General features: G+C 42.6%; 1 long non-coding RNA gene across 1 annotated transcript; it reads right to left on the reverse strand.

Moving 5' to 3' along the window:
- Positions 1-1,226: 1,226 nt before the first annotated feature.
- Positions 1,227-8,405, reverse strand: LOC109614746. Its single transcript, XR_002195683.3, has 3 exons — positions 8,253-8,405; positions 3,504-3,649; positions 1,227-1,278 (listed from the first exon to the last, which is right to left on the reverse strand). It is a non-coding gene; the product is annotated as an uncharacterized LOC109614746 (long non-coding RNA).
- Positions 8,406-19,271: the final 10,866 nt, after the last annotated feature.

The raw sequence follows: 19,271 nt of genomic DNA on the forward strand, positions 1-19,271 counted from the left end.
TAAACGTCATATGGACTAAATCTGGGTTCTGCGCAGCTGTGTAAAAATATGATTCTACCAGCAACTCAACTGAACTTAAACTTTACTGAAACGTTTAATTCTAAAACTTTTTGATGAAATGAAATGAACAATCCTACAGACTGTATAACAAATTAGCACATTTGAGCAGCAAACTTCACAAAAAAACAAAACAAAATTTTAGTTATAGCACCGGCGCACCTTTAGTAGGTACTGCATTTAGATTTAGTGGTGTGTGTGTGTGTGTGTATTTGTGTATGTGCTCCCAGAAAACACCACCTCCTCGTTCTGGGGCAGAGAGCTCCCTTGTTCGAAGCTTAAGCGTCATTACTGACTGACTCAGCGACCCACTCCTCTACTCCCACGCGCTTCCCTCCTATGCTTTCTCTTCCTTTCTCTCTCCTCTCCTCCCACTCCCTCTCTCCTTTACTCCCACTCCGGCACCCACTCAGCCCCAGCCTCTATACCCTGGCGTGGGAGGGAGTACATCCCAGTACTACAGCCTCTGGCGAGGCAGAAATACAGCAAGCATGGACCCACAGGTCTGGAGCTTTGGGAGGCTTTTCTTCTCTCTCCCACACAGACACAATCAGAAACATGCACTCTGGTGCATACACACACGCGCGTGCACACAAACACAAAGTCTCCCCACAAAAGCAACCCACACTGATTGAAGAGGCAAAGGAAAGTTGCGTGTGTGCGCGTGCGCGCGTGCGCGTGCTCTATGAATCACTCTGCCTCTTGAATACAGTTTACATTCAGCAAAACCAAAACTACTCTCAAGTTTGTCTTGTACCGACAGGAACTACATGACTGGAATGGCTCTTATTGCCAGAGCTAAATAGCATCCAGCCCCTCCGAAGATACTTCTAGAGTCCTGAGTCATGATCTCTTGACTAGTCACACTACACAGTATTAAATGAAGCAAGAGAAAGACTCACAGAAGGGTGGGAGAGCGCAGACAGAGGAGGGTCTGAATGGTGTTGATGTAAGCGCCACCCTGGGACTATAGACAACCAGGAAGAGGAGAGCTGCGCTGCAGAAGTAAATCCACAGATATCAGCACGGAGAGCCGCAGACATGTGTTGTTGACCTGTGCCCCAAATGAACCCCCCACCACCCCACACCCCCACTCCCACAGGACAACTCCGTTCAGCCCTAAGCTCCTCATGAGAGATAGAAATGCCAATATTTATATTGTTTACCTGCTAAAGGACCGGTGATGGATGTCAGTAATGTTCCTGGTGAGGAGTTCAGGACCTGAAAGTAGATTAAAGAATATTACATGATACATTATATCCCAGATCGGAATTTTTGATAGTCACAAACTCTCTCATCGATCCACTGCAATCGAAAGCGCAATCACTGACATTGAAATGGATTCGGTCATGTTTCTTAATCACTTGCATAATAAATGCCTGGCTGTACTGTGAAATGTTTTGGTGTTCAGACTGGCCAGATTGCTAATTAGAATATGCAACATTTGTGTGTGTGGGCGATTCTAGGCAGTCGCTATTCTTCCAGACAGTCCCCATCCAGTTCCAACACCGAGCTGGATCTACTAAGGAACCAGCCAACCAGAACACTAATCTGATGTAGTTCCAACACCGAGCTGGATCCACTAGGGAACAAGCCAACCAGAACACTAAGCGGATCTAATTCCTACACCTAGCTGGACCTACCAAAGGAACCAGTCAGCCAGAACACTAACCTGATCTAATTCTAAAACCTAGCTGAATTCAGGAACCAGCCGGCCAGAACACTAAACTCCTTTTCTGTCCACTTAACTAAGGAAAACACTGCTGTACACCACATAAATATGCCTCTTCACTATGGCTAAACAACTTATCTCTAGTCCAGACTCTTCAATACTGTTTTTTAAAGCCTTCATATGCACATCGTCATTATTTTCTTCAATGGAAGTTTTTCCTTTTTGTCTATTTCATCATGGGTGTTCCAATGGTCTGTGGCTGGAGCTGGCGGAAGAGCACAGCGTCCACAGTAACAGTCTCATGGATGCCCCCTGTAGGACATCTCCAATATCAGCACCCTTCTCAACTCCGACGACGGAAGGACAGAAGCTTGTGTAATATAATTTGTTGCAAACGACAAAGCTCTCCATAAAAAAACAAGAGGCTTAGGTACGCGTTGTTATTTTTTTTGTTGCCACATGAAACAAAGCTTCCCACTTTGAAACCCTGACAACAGACGGTGGTTGGCCTGCTCAGATGTGGTACTCCAGTACGTCCCCACCATGGACTGTCTGGTGAATTAGCCGGTCAAACATGGGCCGTGGGCTAAACTTAAATCCGGCAAACAGGCTTTTCTTTGAATTAAATGTCGCCAGGACGGGAAGATGGTGAAGACGAAGATGGTGTGCGAACAATTATCGTTAAAATTATTAGTGCAAATATGAGTCACCAGGCTGTCAATCATGTCGGCACTGGCGTTACTGAAAGAGAACAACGTTTGCTTCTGTCGCTCTTTTTTCTGTCTCCCTTTCCCCCTTCCTTTTTTCTCCTTCCCCTCTTTCTCTTCTCTCTCCATCTCTCTTTTTGTCATCCTTCCTCTCTAACTCTCTCACTCTCCTTGCCACCCCCCCCCCCCACCCCAGTCACAGGGTCTCCCTCAGGGTAATCACATTCCAAAACACACACAAGAATTTATTTCGGCCCAGCTCGCATACCAGCCACACACACACACACACACACACACACACACACACACACACACACACACATTCACTTGTTTTTCTATCCTTATGAGGACCTCAGACCTAACCCTGACACAAATCTATGTTCCCTATTCCCTAGCCCTAAACCTAACCCTTGCCATACCCTAACCACAACCTGAATAAACACACTTTTATTCCCAAACATAACCTAGCCATAACACCTAACCCTAAACCTAACTTGTAATGCCTATACCCGAAAGCATCCCCAATTCTAACACTATGCCCAGTTGTATAGTTTTCTCCAGAAATCCCATTTTCCCAACTGGGGGAAAAAATGTCAGGTCAGACATCAGGCCCCCACAAGAACACATTAACAGAGACTAGCCTTGCAACTTAAAGGAAACACACACAGATCCCTTCACACTCAGATCCCACTCTCAGATCTCTCTGTCACTCACCAAGTATGGATGCTCGCGCGCTCGCACACACACACAGTGTTCAATCGGCCTACTCTACCCAGACCACACACTTGCAATGCCATTTTCAACAACAATGCGTCTTCAGTCTCAGTCGCACAATGTAAACTCTGCAATATGGTAACCTACATGAAGGCCTAAGGACGAAATAATGGCACTTGCCTAAACACTAATCTGTTAACTAAAGGCAGTGTTTGTTAGAAATAGGGAGAAAACTGAGCTAATTAAACAAATATGAAATAAAACAGAATCACATAAGAAATATAACTATAGAAGGAACTTCATATAAACAGCGTATTTTAGAATTTAGGCCTATTGATGAGACGGTGACTCACTCTGCTCTAGCTTAGCTCGTGGTTTTCTGTATCCAGGTTCGCGTCTCCTCACTGCGCTCCTTGTAGCTCCAAACACCGACAGCTGCGCAGGCAAGAGCCCGGGGTTGCAGACACCTTCCCAGGGCGCGACAAGCCGCAGTTAATTGCTACAAAAACACAAAGCGGCAGAAAAAAATAAACCTCACCGAAAGCAGCAGCAACAACAATAACGGAAAAAAACAGGCAGTTTTCCTAACAAACGAATGCAGAAGAAAGAAAGAGAGGACATTCTCCTTCGCGAATACACTTTATCTCATCACTCATACGCTGCAACTCACTCCTAGTCATCACCCTTATCACTGACCGGTCGCGGGGCTTTTCGCAGCATGCATACCGATTTAATCGGAAATGCCACGGGGTTTGCTGATCCAGGGGAAAGGACAGGCTTGCTACCCTTTTAGCTCGGTCGGGCTATAGGCTCGTCCCCCGCCCGTTCTGACACCTCAGAATTAGCCCAGCTGGAATCCCCCTTTTACCTGGGGCTGTCCCTGCCGCGACCCGCGTGCATGTGGTGCGTGCGCTTGTCTTCAGCCACAAGTGCAGCCTTCAATCTCAGGAAAGTCCACTGCTATGCATAACACGACTTTACAGACAGATGTGATAAGGCTAGTAAAGTCACATGGTTTCCGGAATGTATGACAAACCTACATGTTTTTCATCACTAAATTTTGGTCCCTAAATTGGACTTCAATTACACTAATTATGATTAAAAGAAAACATTTAGGCCGTCTGGGTAGACGTTTAATCCCATTAACGAATACAATGCGCTGTCAATGAGAGAGTTTCATAGGCGCTCAGATCTATCTCCGTCTCTTCTCCATCTTTGCCAATCTCTCATCATCTGTACACCTTCTTAGTCTATATACCCTCCATCTCACTTCCACTCCTCCTCCCCTATCCCACTGCCTCATTTCTCCCCATCTCAACTCCACCCTTCATCTATCATCCATTTGTCATCCTTCACGCTAAATCTATACTATACCCATTAGGAAAAATAGTATTTTCTACTGGTTTTCACCCAGAAATACATGTTTTCAATATCTTAATGGTATCCTCCATTTGGCAGTAATGGCCATGTCTTTACAGTGACGGATGACTAGTGGCTTTTGAATCATGCTTTGAAACAAGACTTCACCCACACTATGGTTATCTCTTTGTATCTCACTCCATCTTTCCTTCTCTCACCCTCTGTCCCTATTTTTCTTCCTCTTCCTCACCTCTCTCTCTGTCTCTGCCTCTCTCACTTCCTGGTTCTCTCCTAATTTGAAGCTGCTTTATTGACATTCTCTCTGTGATATAATTATTGATGGAGGGGGAGGGGTTAACTGCTATGAAGGTGTAGGTTAGATCAATTTGCATACATTTCCCCAAAATGCCTTTGAACTATTTTTCCACTGTTCCTTTCTTATTTGTCGCCCTCTTTGTTTCCCAAGTGAGATCATGTGGTAGTGAATTTGGGAAATTCACATATGTTGTCACTTGAGTATAGACACAGTTATCATTTGAGAAGTCTCATGACAGTAATTCAGACGGGACTTATCAATCAGAGAGATGTGTAAATTAGTTCTGCAAAATTCCCTGAATAAATTAACACTTGTTTTTGTCATCTGAATTTCTCTTCAAATTCTCAGGTATTTCAAAGGGGTATTATGTAAATGACCAGCTGCATTGTCTATTGTTGCATCTAACATAACCTTTGGCTCCTGTCATATTCTCTTCAGAAACAACGCCCACAAACATCAGGCCCTAGGCCAGTATTAATGGACACGTTGTCAGGGGACTTCAGTAGACTGTGACATCAGGGTCAGTTGGTCTGGTCTGTTGACCTGTCCTTTCGCTGATATGACTTGCTTTTTTGGGTTGAGCTGCTTCTGATTGAATGAACTGATACTATTCAGACTTTTGTTATTCAATGATGGTCTGACAAACATGTGTCATTAAGTTTTTTGTCTCTAAATCATGCGAGGGAGATAATGGCAGATTTTGGTAATGTACATAAACTAGAAAAAAGTAATATAGAGGCCAAAGTGTGGTACTGCCCTCTAGTGGAGTGGAAGACCAGCACTTAATGAGGCATCGGAAGATCATGTCACTCAATTCGTGTCCTTCTCAAAAGCTAAGGCCACTGCCCTTGTCATCCAATTGGTTTTCAGGAGGCCAAGAGGAGAGTAGACAGTAGACATTTTATATAGCAGGTCTGTGGTGGGACCTGGCAGTGTTATTCTACCAATCCCTGTCATTGTTCTGTGATGGTTGGCTCCTCTCCTATCACTCTCTGTCATTCTGTTATTTTCTCTCTCACACTCTCTCTTTCTCTCTCTCTCTCTCTCTCTCTCTGACACAATTCGTCACTCGAACTCAGGGCTTGCAGCTTGTTGCTATGTAACGCAACAGAATCAGTCTCTCCGTGCCTTATTCTAGGCCATTGTCCCTGTAACGCTGGAGGTTCATGTTTCTTGGTGTCTGTATTCACACCCGGTTTTTCTGCCAAGTGCTCTCAGACTTTGTTTCTCTAACACAGAGAATTACAAACTTTTCTGGGGGCTTGTGAATTCAGTTTTATGAAAATAACTAGTATTATCCCCACCATTCAAATTAACTGACGTATTCATCGTCAAATGTTTCCATTGTTAACTGGAGTGATAAGTAACCTGGAATAGTTTTGAACTGATTTTTAACAATATTTAAGTGTGAAGGGATCAAGGTTTTTAAATGCATAAAGGAAGATCAGGCAATAACTGTGTGTGATCTTCATTGGGGGAAAAACGTTTATCATGAAATATGTTGTGCCCCGGCTGGTTTACTGCCTAATCCTGGCTAGTCTTTTCCACTTGGATAGTAATATTTTAGCTTAAACTGTTAAAAAGATAGAGCCCGATTTTCTTGGAAAAAATGTCATTGCTCTTCTTAATGAAACCACATGTAGCGGTTACTGGAGGTTTTACTCTGAACCATGGTTCTAGGTACTTAAGGTGATTTTTGTTTCACCGCGGGTTTCTCCTGCGACCCCATTTTCAAATCAGACAAGCCCACATAAGGACGTAACCCCTAGTTTGGGAAATGTTATTCTAACACCAGAGGGGTGTGTTTGCCTTTCTCTGTTTCCTCCCTGAATTTTACTCCGCCTGGGAAACCCCTTCTGTACTAGTTCCTAATGGAACACCAGTGTTTCTCTCCAGATTCCCATGGATCTGACGGAGCTAAAGCCTCTTAAATGTCCCCGTGGCTTTTGTCCTCACATTTCAGCCGAAATTCCCCACATTCATGCTCCATTCAGACACTGTATCTTAGAGAGCCCTGGAATGCACTGGGCTTGACAGGCGTCTGGGTGGGGTGTGTGCGCTCGCGTTCGTGCACGCATGCGAATGTGCGTGTGTGTGTGTGTGTGTGTGTGGAGGTGTGGGCGGATGGAAGCTTGTCTTTGCATATGGGTTTGTGTGGGTGGTTGTATGTGTGCCGGGCCTGAAGGCGGGGAAGGGGGTATGGGGGGAGCTCGTCTGTGCACGTGAGTGCGTGGTAGTCTTTGTGCGCACGTGAGTGTGTGGGTGGTTTTATGTGTGCACGTTAATATGTGTTTGTGTGTGAGCGTGTGTGAGTGTGTGTGGGTGGTTGAGTGGGTGTCGGGGTGAGCCGGAGCATTGGTCTCTGTAACTAAGCGCACATGTTAAGTCTGAGCATGTGCATGTACGCGTGTGCGTGTGTGTGTGTGTACAAAAAGTGAATGGCACGCATGCATGAGGCGTAGTATTTGTCTTTGGGATTCTGAGCATATACCTTGATGTTTAAGAAAAACAAAACTGAAGCAAATCCTCAGACACATTCTGTCCTCACTATGCCCCAGCACACGCTCAAACACACACCCACACACACGGAAGACACACACACACACACACACACACACTCACACACACGCAATCTAAGCATCCGGGCATTTGCCCGATCTAGTTTCCCCTTTGCTTGGTGAGCGGCCCGCGGTGTTAAAATAAACAGTGCTATGTGCTAATCACATTCCACACATAGCTGTGCTGCCGGTGGGACGCTTTGGCTGGTCCCCCACAGGAGGAGGGGTGTGTATGTGCGCGCGAGTGTGGTGTCTGTGTCCGTGTGTCTGCTTGGCCGTGTGTGCGCGCCACTCCTCTGTTCTCTTGCGGCCCCACAGAGAAAGAAAGAGTCTGTGAACAAAGAGATCTGGGGCCAAATCTCACACATTCCACAACAGTATCACCAGCGCTAACAATCAGCTCAGACACACTCCCGGTGGCACAGTATCTCCGGCACTCGCACAAACACATCCAGCACGGGAGTAAACAGGCAAACAGGCAGATCCATGCTCTCCGCAATATATGTCCTTTTCAACGCAAATAAGCATCGGCATATTTTGCTCGTGCATGCACCGGGTCACATGAGACAGCACGCCACAATGTGCACAAAAGCCCTCCAATGGAACTGACATCATTCACCTTCACGACCAGGGACATGCGTTGAGGGTGACACATAGCGGAGCGTGAACTTTTACACGACATTGCACGGGGAGCCTTTAAAAGTTGCCGCATATTCGACTAGGAGCAGAGCGTTTCTATTGTGGACACACACAGGGGGAGTCAGGGACACAGATGGATCGATAGCCTTCAGAGGGAGAGAAAAGCAGAGAGTGCCGGGGAGAGAGGGGGACAAAAACAAATATCTTGTAAGAGTCGGAGTTTGCCTTACCTGAGCACATGTTCCTCAGGCTGCAGAGCACACTGAACTTCCTCTGTCAGCATGCTCTGTCTCTGCTCCCTCCACTGCCTGGTCTCTTCCCCCTCTCTCTCTTTCTCACTCTCTCTCTCTCTCTCTCTCTCGCTCTCTCTCCCTCTCTGGTCTCTTTACTCTTCCCTGTCTTTTAAATCTCTCTTTTTCTCCCTGTCTCACTCTCTCTCCCTCTCGTTCACTGCAGTCTGTCAGAAGAAGAGTGATCCATGAAGTGGCTGCCGACAGTCTTAACTACGCCGCCTCTCTCCACCCTTAACTACACCGCCTCCCTCCACCCCCAAGCCACATAGTGTGTGCGTTTGTGTATGTCTGTGTGTGTGTGTGAATGCAACTGTGTGTGTGTGTTGGCAGTTTCCAGTCAACCCCCACACAGCCCACCTTATACATATTGTCACCTGAACAGAACAGTGCCAAATACCCTCCCTCCCACACACACACACACACACACACACACACACACACCAACTTGCGCGCAGCATTTTTTTTGTCCATCAGTCACTCAATTGCTTCCTTTCACTGCTTTCCCTCCTTTGTTCAGTTCTTTATTTTTCTCTCTCAGTCAAACTGTCAGTCTCTTTCTCTCTTTCAACACATCCCTCTTTTCTGAATATTTAACTATATTAATCATTCTTATGTTGACATCCTTGTCAGATTTTCACCAATGTAATTAAAATATTGTTTTATAGATTTTTCTTAATGTTTTTTTACTTAAGCTAGAATATGTGGTCCTCTAATCTGCCAAGAAATAAATCCTTGTAGCTGTCTGTACTTTAGTCAAGGGTTTAGCCTTGGGGCAAGTTGGGAACAACGTCTACAGTCACAATACAATTGACATTGTGCATTATTTTACATCTACTGATGTAGATGCAGTTCAATACAGTAGCAATGCATTATAGGTTTAGTCATATACCCTCATAAACGCCCATGAAGCCTCAATTCTATGTCTACCAATACCAACAATGTACTGTAAGTGTTGGCATAATCACTTATAATGAATGCCAAATGTTGCTTGTGACAAAAACAATTAAAGTACTGCTCATCAACTGACTAATACCATCCTTACGGTGAAGCATGGTGGCGAGAGCATCATGCTATGTGGATGCTTCTCAGCCTCAGGGACTGGTAGACTGGTCAGGACTGATGGAATGATGAATGGAGCAAAGTACATTGAGGTACATAGAAAACCTGATCCAAAAGACCTCAGACTGGGGCGAGATTCATCTTTCAGCTTATGACAACCCAAAGAACACCACTGGAGTGGCTTCTGGACAATTCTGTGAATGTCAATAAAGTGACCCAGATAAAATATTGACTTGAACCGCTGCCACAAACACATGCCACAAGCTCTTCTACAAAGTACTGAATACTTATGTGCATGAGAAATTTCACAATTTCAATAAATTGGCACACATTTCTGAAATCGTGTTTTCACTTATGTCATTATGGAGTATGATGTGTAGATTGATGGCAACCTTTTTTATTTCATCAACAATAAATTAAGCCCATGAAATGTGTTCTTCTCATTTATTATCCAAGGTAAGAACGATGATAATGAAACAACACACCTGATCACAGAGCCAGCACCCACCTACCCAGACTTACCCACTCATACCAGAACAACACATTTCTGGGTGGGACTAGCTATACTTTCCAAACTGCTATGTTAGCATGAATTCCTATTATATCAATCGGTACACATCGGAAGAAATCCAAGTAGTGGACAATTTTGCCCTCAGAAATGACCTACTCTTAAGGCCATCTTCAACTCTGTAAAGGATCTCCTGAAACAGACTTTGAGAGAGAGTGCAGTGAAAGGAAGCTCGGGGAGGTGACAGTAAAGTCAGGATGTAACCGTACCGTTAATATAGGAATGAAAACTGCCCATGTGAAAGGTGTCCTTTCAGAGGTACATGCAGTAACTCGTCAGGTAGCAACCATGGAGGATGAAGAGAAAACACATATGTCTGTTAACACTGCCATCAGAACTTCCAGAGCGCTATCACTGGAGCACAGCAACCCAAGCAGGGCAGAGTCGGAGGGAATGAATGTTGTCCGTAACCTGTCTGTTGTGTTTTGCCACCGCTCCCAAATATTATCTGCTGTTTCCATAGTGCTCCATAATATTATGGAAAGGAAGTTACAGGATCTCTGGATTTTGCAGCACGTGAGGTGGTGCTTTACACAGAGACACTGTGTGTAGTGCAACATATTCTAGCGGGTGAAGTTTTGCCCAAGATGTCATAATCACGTAATAAAAAAACATTTCCCATAATGCCATACATCTCTTTACCTAGTTGTGAAACGGGAGACAACAATCTAAGGACAACAAATAATCTAAGGACAACAAATAATCTGAGGACAACAGATAATCTGAGGACAACTGGTTAATAAAATGCAATGTTTTTTATGACATCAGGTCACCTTTGAAAAGATGTAATGTTTCAATTGCTTGGAATTTCAACTAGGTTAAAACTGTCCTGGCAATTAAAAAGAGTAAAAGGTCATTTTTGTAAGGTATGCAACCTGACTATAGGATTATAAACTATGTCTGCCTGAGCCACTTGTTTGGTTTCGGCATGGGAATTGAGAGAACAGTTTCCCTCTACTATTCTGTAGGGTACATCCCTGACAAAGTTTTGGAGGTCAAATAAACGGAAAAAGGAAACAGAGTGATTGAATATTGGGATCATCGTATTTACAGCAGGTCAGTGAAATATACGTTTCTGTCCCTGTGTGTCCTTGGAATCTAGTAAGGCGCTGTAATGCAATTTTCAAAATGTTTGTTATTATTATTACGGTTGTTATTGTAGAGAGCTAGGTTTTTCTCTTTTCCTTGTAATATCATTTCTTTTATTTTGTTAATGATGTGTGTACTTTTCCCTGCCATAGGGGCGATCTGAGTGTTGGGGGAGGAGGGGGGCATGGCGTGGACAGGGTGTGTGGTTAAACCGGGGTTGGAAAAGTTGTTCCTGTAACATGAACATGTATGTAAGGTAACAACCAAAACCTCAATATGAAGACGCTTTATTTTTTATAAAAAGAATGCTGAAATGCACAGAACGTGGCTAATCTTATATGCCTTTATCCTAAAATGCATACAAAAAAGTAGATTTCAATTGTTTGTTTAATATCCGTTTGTGGTGAAAGAAAGCCATAGTGGGTTAATTTTGCGTGGGTTTAACAGTGATAAGGCATTCTCTGCCCTCCACTATATCGTGTTGTTAACAGTGCTTTTCTCAGCGAGACACAAAAGGCTGTCATTAACATGGACGATGGACGGGGGGGGGTATGTGTGGGAGGCTGATGATGGAAGCCTCTAACTCGTTCGTCCTTTCTTATTCTCTACCTCTCTGGCATTCTGACTCTTCTTTTCTCTCGCTGCTTTCTCCTTTCTCTCTCTCTCTCTCTCTCTCTCTCCCTCCCCATCTCTCTTCCTCTCTCTCTCTCTCTCTCCCCCTCTCTCCCCCTCACTCTCCCTCTCTCATTCTCTCTCCCTTTCAATACGTATCACTAAAAACAATAACGTTTCTCCGGAAAGCAAATGACCAACATAATGTATGAACAGATAAGCATGTGTTACTAGATGCTCGCCAAGGATAAAAATATATATTCTTTATTGTGATGATATTGTGTGTCTTTGTGTGTATTTGTGTGTGTGTTCTACAGGTCAGACAGGACTTCCTATGCTCTTACAAATCATACCAGTTGTAGCAAAACAGCCAGTGAACCTAATTTCTGAGACTTTCTTTGCACTGACATTTCCAAAGGGTTTAAGAAAAAATATGAACGTTAACAATGGCTTTCCTTCCACGTTGTAAACCAACTCGTGAACACAGGCAACCCCCCCTGTCCACACTGCCCACCCCCTCCTTACCACGCAAACCACCATTTCCCAAAACCTCTTCCTGTCTGTCTCACAACCAAAAAATGGTGAAGGGTTCTAATCACCCAGGGACCATGTAGACCAGAGGTCAACTCATGAACAGAACAGTTCAGCAGTATGTGTCGTCATAGCTGCTGAGATGTGACTGGACCGACTACGGGCTAAGGGCTCGATACGCACAGTTCTTTCTCGAGTCGTGCATTTGGTTTCTTCATTATACTTCATTTCAACCTATGTGGATTTGATTGTTTCAGACTAAATTAACTAATATAGTAGGTTAATGACTTTAATTAACTGGTACCGTCATGTTCAGTAGGAGCAGTAACACCAATGATATTAACATGGATGATATTTAAAACATTTGGATTTGCTGAAATAGAAGCTACACTTGCTAAAATCAAAGGTTGACAGTCCTTTGACATTAATTTGTTTAAGTGATTAATGATTTATAACTTTGCTCACCTGGTCCCCTACATTTAACTAGCACAAAGTGACACTTTGAATTTAGACCTAACAAATTAGGATCAGAGGCAGAAGACAGCCTAGCTGTTAGAGCTAAATGGAATCCTGAAGTCAGTATTTATCGCTGAGAAAGGCAGTTAAACTTATTTTTCCTCAGGCATGAGGTTTTGGGTCACAAAGCGGAAGTCAAATCTCGGTGTGCTAATTTAAAAACATCCCCCTTAACCTCCATTGAATCCACACAGAACAGCTGACATATTAAAAGGTTTTGATTGGCTAATAAACTCTTGAAACCCCACCCATAATAACCGTTTGCCAGTGGATAGAATCCCTTGTAAATATTTGGAAACACTGATTCCATTTTTTAAAGGTACTAACGCCTGCAGCGTACAAACACTGCACAACACACACTGTAGTAGCATGTGTTTTGATTTTTCTATTCCGGGTTGGGCATGGGATGCATTATTAGGATATGTTTAAAATAAAATTAACAGATTTAGTGTGACATCTTGAACAACTGTATGTTATTTTTCCCACTGTTTGTATTCAACATGGTTTTTAGACGTTTCATGTAGATCATATTTTTTGTCAGAATGGATAATCCTAATTGAAGGGTGCCTAGCCAAGGGATGACATTTATCAGTGGAATTCAAGAAGGACACCATTGTTACAAGAGCACTTAATCCCTACAGAAGGATGGATATTCCCCACTGACCTTAAGTACCTGACAAGCTATTGCAACTTTTTTGCTGATGTGTGTTTGTTAAGGCGTGTTTCCATTAACAAAACAGTTGAAAATATCCTGTGGTACCTACAAAAGCATCCATAGATGCGGAATAATAGAGCAAAATCATCCCGTTTCATAGTGTCCATAGGCTTAGTTTGGACTGGCAGCACAATTCAGATATTTTCCATTTCAACATTCAGTATTTTGAAAAGTTAGCCATTTGTGGGGGGAAAAACAAAAGCCCTGTTCATGCCTGATATTTGCATGTGTTCTTTGTCCTATCTTGTGCTGATCTCATGTCATTTAACACCCTTTACACTCTATTTGAAAATATATTTTTCAAGCACGTTTAAACTTTATTGGACTGGAAAGTGAAGAGAGATTGAAGAGATGGTTTTTGCTGATAGAGCAGCAGGCCAGATTTATACCCATTTTGCAGCAGCGTTCAGCAGCCGGAGGCAGCGGCTTAGACAAACTGGACCACCCTAGACCACCCATCTTTTAAAACGCTGCATGCTAGGAATAGGCTAGAACCATGCTAGCACCAGACTAGAACCATGTTAGGACCGACCTCATAACAGACATACAATGTCATAAATGTACCAATCTAGTATTTCAATCTGGTATTGTGATATTTCTGAGATAGAAGTCAGTAACACGGTTGTTGACTGTCAGGGTGAGTAGAAGGGAATGCCTGGGGACTGGGGCTTTTCCACACTGTTGAGAAGAGAGTGGTGGTCTCGTGTGCACAGGAAATCCTGGCCACAATTAACTGCCGTTACCCCTCCACCACACACACACACACACACACACACACAAAAAAAGACATACACACACACCCAACCATCCCGACAACTCTCACAGCCTTCCTTATATGGTTGCTTGTGATATTTTTGCCATACACTCAGCACAGTCTTTTTACAGAGCCCTTCAAAAGACGTGGCCAGAGACTTTAAACGAATGCATGCAATAAATACAATTTAAGAAAAATGATGTGATGCATGTGGTTCTGTATGCACGCACGCACGCATGCTTGTGTGTGTGTGTGCGTGCGTGTGTGTGTGCGCGCGTGCATGCCTGCGCGTGTGTCTGTGTGTGTGTGTGGGAATTCCCCCGTGGCTTTCACTGCAGATGAAAATCTTTTTAACAAATTAAAACATCTCTTACTCACACCCTGGAAACTATTCAAATCCATAGCTCCCTCACGACTCTTCAGTTTCAGGTCTTTAATATGACTTAGTTGTACCTATTAGTTCATATAACACTTTTATATCATTTGTCCCACTTAACATATTGGTGGCTTTAATTCCACATGAAAAATGATTACTATAAAAAAATCTAAATTCTAAATATATATTTTGTGCTGGTACTTTTTATTATTATTGTTATTTTTATTAATATTAAAAGCACTTAACCTAACTCATGTGTTTGCTCTGGTATACACATCAGAAGCACACACCCGAATGCAAAGCTATACACATTTGAATTGTTACATCAATTAGTAATTGCCCAGATTTGTTTTCACATAAAGAACTCAGAGGCTCTGGCAAGAAAACATCATGTAGGGGTGTGACCGTACAGAGAAGATGCAAGTGCACAGCCTAACCCTTAAAATGTAAACACTTTCCGTCTTCTGGCACTGAACACCTGTTTCGGTGGAGCGAGACACAGAGGCAGCGAACTGGCAACGAGGATCACGAATGCGGACAATTAAGACTGGTTGTAACATCTCACCGCCGGGTGAACTGCCCCAACCACAGCAGCCACCCGGGCAACACCCCTACCTCCGGCTGCCATGGGCTGGGGTTCGTCCAACCATAGGAGGCGTGTAGCGGAGTACAGGAGCCTTGGTGGAGACCTCCTCAGGGGAGCGGCCATCGAGCAGAAGGGCAGTCCGTTAAGGGAGATCCAATTTCAATGTGGCCAGGCGGGAAAACCAAAGTACAGACATGCCAGTAATCTGGAGGCCACAGGGTGTGTTAAGGAGCTGCACACGTGTAGGTCACTGCACTATTCAGGGCCACTGTCTGACGTAAGCCAGCATCGTTTAGCTCTCCTTCTGACTTTGCCAGTACTGCTATGGGCGGACAAATCTCTAGAAAAAGGGCACTGCTACTCAGTTTGTCTACTGGGAAGTTCCTAAAACGTTTGGTAGCTCACGGGTAGATCAGCTTTACTGTCAAGAAGTTTTCTCTCACTGACAAAACCTTTTCGCACGATTGTGTTTGTCGAGATTCATGACTGGTTTGCATTATTTTCACAAGCAAATATGGGGTATTTTGTCAAGAAGGTATTGATCCATTGTGACAAAGCTTAATTCTGAAGTAGTATTCTGAATTATATATTTTCTTTCTGATCAGACAGAAGGAAGCTGAATTCAATAACATAGACAGAGGAATTTTCCTTTGTCAGGATTATCTTTAACACACTTCCCACAGATGTGATTCTACATGGATGGAAATTATTTGTCACACTGGAGTAGAAAGATAATGAGAGTTGGACTGATTTACATCAGGTGTCAAAATACACACTTACATGTACAAATATTTAAACATGTGTATGAAAATATATTGCACACTTATTCATTCCACTTGTTCTTGTAAATTTTTCTGCCCTCCTCTATTTGCACTTCTGGTCAGACGCAAACTGCATTTCGTTGTACTGTATTTGTACTGTTCAATGACAATAAAGTTTAATCTAATCGAATATATGGAATGTCACAGTTTTGACCGCATTCATATATTTCCAGATATTAAAAATTGGGGATTTACCTTATGTGCCCCCTCCAGACCTTCTGCAGCCTCATGGGTAAATTATCCTACACATGTTTCTAATGTGTTATTTATAATACAAGACAATGCAGTGACTTTTTCACTGATATGTCAATAAAGAGGAGACTTGACATCTGAATAAAGAAGGATTATTCAGATGTATATCATTTACCTAATATATTTAAATAAATTGCGTTTGCTTATGTCTTTTATAAATATATTCAACCAATTTTTTTGCATCTTGGTTGGTTGAGTAAAAACCCATGTTACCTCCTCTAATCATGTAACTTTTCAAAATGTTAATAGTTGGGAGCAGAGCAAATACTTATATTACTATTGAGAAACACATTCACTACTTTTCAATTCAAACAGTTTGAAATGTCAGCCAGGATCAAACCCATTATGTGACACACAAACAAAGACAACTGACATATTAGGTCATACTGTGCATCACACATTGTGTCATGGAGTGTCCTCACAATAGACGGGGTTGAGATCCACCAAGTTGAACTGTCTAACCACCATTTCTGAGAAAACACTGGAGTGGAGTCAACAGGAATGTACGCCATTTTGGGGGCAATAGGGGAATGCTTCAGAGGACTTAGTGTGTCTGAGGGGATTGAGTGCTCTCACTGGAGTCTCAGCAAATGTCAGAATAAAAAAAATTATAATTCTGTATTTGATACAAACAGCTTGGTAAGATACTTAAACCTGCATAGCATGTACCTACAATGATACAGCATGTACCTACAATGACACAGCATGTACCTACAATGATACAGCATGTACCTACAATGACACAGCATGTACCTACAATGATACAGCATGTACCTACAATGACACAGCATGTACCTACAATGACACAGCCTGTACCTACAATGACACAGCATGTACCTACAATGATACAGCATGTACCTACAATGATACAGCATGTACCTACAATGACACAGCATGTACCTACAATGATACAGCATGTACCTACAATGACACAGCATGTACCTACAATGACACAGCCTGTACCTACAATGACAGCGTGTACCTACAATGACACAGTGTGTACCTACAATGACACAGTGTGTACCTGGAATGATACAGAACGGTATGTAATGGTAAGTAACACAGCATATGATTTATATGATGGGGCTGAGACCACTGTGTGTGTGTGTTTATGTGTGCGTGTCTGTGTGTGTGTGTGAGCGACTGGAGAGTGGATATTTACCACATGACCCCTGACCTGCGCTCTTGTCAGCTTTCAGTACTGTAATAACATTAGCAGGAAAATGACTATCCATCCAACCTGTTACAAGTGTTTTATGTTTGTTGTTTGGGACATGTACATGGAAATCCAAACCAATCCAGTCACAAGATAGAAACAGAGCTGGTCAGAATTGCCAGGACTGGTTCCTCGTTATGGATGAGCTGTTTGGTGAAGGAGGAGTAGGTGGAGACAGTGGTCGGGGCCGATAGGTACGAGAACATTTTCAAGTTGTCGTCTATGAACGCCTCTTCAACTTTCTGAGCATCCCTTCACACTAATGTGTTCCACCTCACGCTGTTCTCTGCACCGCCCACCTCTGTTTCCTCCTTCCTATCCTCCTCTCTCCACCTCCTACGTCTCCTTCTCCTCCCCTCCCCCCTCTATATATTAGGGGTCTTCAACTTGTTTGGTTATACCTACTTAAAAAAAATGAACCATGTTCAGACATGTAACATGAACATTTTTGCTTAGGATTTTTCCCTACACTTGAACCTTTCCCTAGGTCATTATTGCATGAGATAAAGTAATGTACTACATTATCTGTCAATATACCAAGTCAAAGAAGTGAAAAAATTTGATTTACACTTTTTTGCCCCAAATACAGTAAAGAAATAACATCTGGATTAGGATTCGGTAGTATGATTTTTCACTGACAATATTACAGATACTCATAAAGGGACAAAAACAAAATATATATATATTTTTTCACTCAGAAAAAAAACTGGTATAATATATGGTCTATTTATATAAACGTCAGTGTAATTGTAATTTAAATGGGAATTTAAACATAGCTCACCTAATGTATTTAATACTAATATTGGTAATGATGTTTAGCGCTAAAAATACAAATTCTCATCCATGAACAGATTTGAATTTTGCCTCAGAATAGACCACATCAGTTCCCACCGCTAATGTTTGTTAAGCAAGAAGCACAAATCAGCATAATGAAGTTACTAATTTGCCTCTTATTCCTGATAGATCTTCACAACTACGATTAGTAAATACCTTCTCCAATACATATTTGAACCCTTTTCACCAAGTAGAAAGCTCTGGTTAAAACCTTGATGGTTCAGTGTTGCCATGTACTATAACTTCAAACCATTGTGCTGTGTAATTAGTTAGTTAGCAAGCTAGCATTTTCAGCCAGTCTACCTAAATGTTCAGAAATTAGCCAAAGCAGGACAAACCCAGTCTCTACAGAGTTGTAGTGATTATTAAAGAAGGAAAATGTTGACCCCTTGTGCATTTGCAAATACATCTGTTGATAGGAACTTTGCTGAAAGAGACTCTGTCAATCAAGGCATGAGGAAATCGTGACTAGATTTTTATTTTCCAGGTCTTGCAGGCTCATCAATGCATTCTGTGAGGTACAGGTGTGCGTTGTTTGGCGAGAAGAAACCATTCCCTTGCTCCTAAGCAATTACTTGTGAAAGAAATCCTGCTGCCTTAGAAATCTTTCAAACAGGATAGTAACTCCCTACAGTCCCCCAAAAGCAAAGTGCTCCTTTAATAGCAAATCTGGCCCTTTCATATGTTTTAGCAAAAGAGGTATGTTTTGGTCTTTTATTAATGTTTCATATGGCTGTTGCTGTTTTGTAAAAGTAGGAAATATATACAAATTATGGTCTAACTGTTTACATATGTGATACAGAATGGACAAATACAGACAGGGCAAGCAACGTGTTAGTTTGCTTTTAAACCAACAGAAGCTAATCTGGGCTGGGATCATATCTACAATGCGTTGATTCGAAGGTGTCATGTAAAATTAGTTCATAACATTTTGCAGTGGAACGTATAAAAAGTTCCCATACTTCTGAATTGTTTCACAAGCTACTCATGAATAGGTTGTGAGCTACCAATATTTCACACTCAAAGT

Source organism: Esox lucius, chromosome 20 (genome assembly GCF_011004845.1).
Source record: "Esox lucius isolate fEsoLuc1 chromosome 20, fEsoLuc1.pri, whole genome shotgun sequence".
Classification (NCBI taxonomy): domain Eukaryota; kingdom Metazoa; phylum Chordata; class Actinopteri; order Esociformes; family Esocidae; genus Esox; species Esox lucius.